Source organism: Lepeophtheirus salmonis, chromosome 6 (assembly GCF_016086655.4).
Source record: "Lepeophtheirus salmonis chromosome 6, UVic_Lsal_1.4, whole genome shotgun sequence".
Taxonomy (NCBI): domain Eukaryota; kingdom Metazoa; phylum Arthropoda; class Copepoda; order Siphonostomatoida; family Caligidae; genus Lepeophtheirus; species Lepeophtheirus salmonis.
In genome coordinates, this window is record NC_052136.2 from 25,944,481 (window position 1) to 25,946,745 (window position 2,265).

The following is a 2,265-nucleotide window of genomic DNA, read 5'->3' on the forward strand; positions in this document are numbered from 1 at the left end:
TTATATAAAAATGCCTTTTTTATTATTCCATTAATTATTAATTTTGTATATCAATAAATGCAGAACATAAAAATGAAAAAAAAACACGACAACATTAATTAAATTGGGTTTCTCATATCTCTGAATGTAACGAAGTTGAGCCAGAAAAAAAAAAGATGATGATGACGACATGTGGAGAAGGGATGTTATCATGGTTTAATTCTTTTCTTCTTTACCATAAACATTTCCCACCACCAGGATCTTTTTTCCGTTTTAGAATCGAGATCTGTACTTGCTTGATCTGTAGATGATACATTGTCATCCGTGGAACATTCTCCATCTGATATTAAATCTAATCGATGGATACTATTGGACGTCCTTTCTCGACACGTCTTGAATCGTCGTGACTTTTCCAGTTCTTCATTGTCGTTGACGACTCCTGAATCATCTGAATCCCTTAGTAAATCCAATAACTTATCACTTTTTTCAGGGGCTGGAGCTCGTTTAGTGTCGAATTGTAATGCATCATTCATTTTGATTTCATTATTTTTCGCTAGCTCATCTGGATCGGGAACAAAGGCTTGTTGCAAATCCCTCATGATCTTTTTGCGAATAGTTTTCTTCATGGATAAATGCCTTTCAATCTGTTTGACGTCCCTCTCCGTGACGGTTCGACTATAGTTTAAATCCTTTTTTTTTCTTTTTGGATTTCTTCTTCCCTGGATTGCTTTCATCGGCATCCTCTTCTTCTTTGCTCAAATCCGTAGAGGAGCAGGTAGGAGAAGAATTCACATAGGTCCAGGGTAAGCGTTGGTAAAATTTATCATAGGTGCGAGGTCTATCACAAGCGGAAGACCTGAAAACGAAAAAAAAAAAGATTTTAATTTGAGGATAATCCAGGCTCTCAGAAGTTCTCAAATATTGGGGATTTTCTTTAATAGAATTTAAATTATTGGAGGAGCAAATACTCCTAACCCTATCCCCACTTCCGACGTCCCTGATAGTATAGTTACATACCTATCAGACCATTTGCTGAGTATCTCTTGTTCTTTATGTACATAAGGGCCAGACGCAATTTCGAATATGTTCCACACGTCCGGTATTTGGCGGTCCACCATCTTCAGAATTATATTGTGTTAATCAAAACCTTGGTTGTCCTAGATAATAACAACATGAAATAATTATTACTCTCTCTATATATAAAATACCACTAATCATAGGTCAGTCAGACTAGCTATTTTGGGAGATGGTGTTGACAAGATCTCAATGTATGATTCCTCTAGTCAGATGATAAAATGACAAGGAACACTCCCAAAATGCGATATTATCGTTGTTACTTCTGTCAATTAACATGTTATCAAATGTATTAAAATGATAAAGAAATGGAACGTCAGGGATGGGTCCCAAAATACTATAATTAATGGATAATAATGATTACTTAATTAGGGTAAAACAAAATTAATTTGACTTACGACTGTGTCAACATGCCTCATTAAGTACTCCCACATATATAAATTGTAGGTTGCTATGGTATTTATATAAAACTGTCAAGAGGCATAATATAAAAACCCCAAAAAATAAAACTAAGATAGTGAGTGGCCCATTTCTTCATCAATTTTAAAGAGAGAGAGAGAAAATGTACATAGTTATAGACATATAAAAAATAGTTCTTACCTGTTGACTTCAAATATTATACACTTTTATTCTATTTTTTCGTTTTAAGTTAAGTTTATAAGGAAACGCGTTTCTTCTTCGTTAATAATTTCCAGCTATCAATTGAATTATTGGCAGAGTTTCATTCTTTTCTTCGTTTGATGTGTGTCCCTTCTTCTTCACACCTCTTCAAAGAAGAAACTCACAAAGTCTTCTTCAGAGTCTCTCAAACAGCAGCACTCAGTAACAACGAAAACAATAACAAAAAGTATACGTAAGAGTACTCAAAAAGTAAGAGCCTACACCCCACTCGCATCAACAACAAAATACAATATGATGAGTTACTGAGAAAAGAACAAGTAAAAAATATACTGTGTACAGTAAAAAAAAATTACTATACATAGAAGAACCACCCTGAGATTGATGTTCGCCCCTAACGCGTACTTCAGTCACCTGTTGATAGAGGGATTCCCGGGCGGGTTCTCTGAGCGAGCAGCAGGTAGTTAACTGGATAAAGAAACAGGGGCTCTTCTTCTTCTTCTTGAGAAACATGTAATTTTGTGTCTTCATGCTAAATGCCTCGACCAGTGTTAGTACTCGTTGATTATTATTTGCTTAGAAGTTAAAGTCCCT

The 2,265-nt window shown here is 35.1% G+C and overlaps 1 long non-coding RNA gene across 1 annotated transcript; it reads right to left on the reverse strand.

Annotated features, from left to right (window-relative positions):
* Nucleotides 1-2,054, reverse strand: LOC121120325 (uncharacterized). Its single transcript, XR_011780640.1, has 3 exons — nucleotides 1,654-2,054; nucleotides 997-1,136; nucleotides 1-835 (listed from the first exon to the last, which is right to left on the reverse strand). It is a non-coding gene; the product is annotated as an uncharacterized lncRNA (long non-coding RNA).
* Nucleotides 2,055-2,265: the final 211 nt, after the last annotated feature.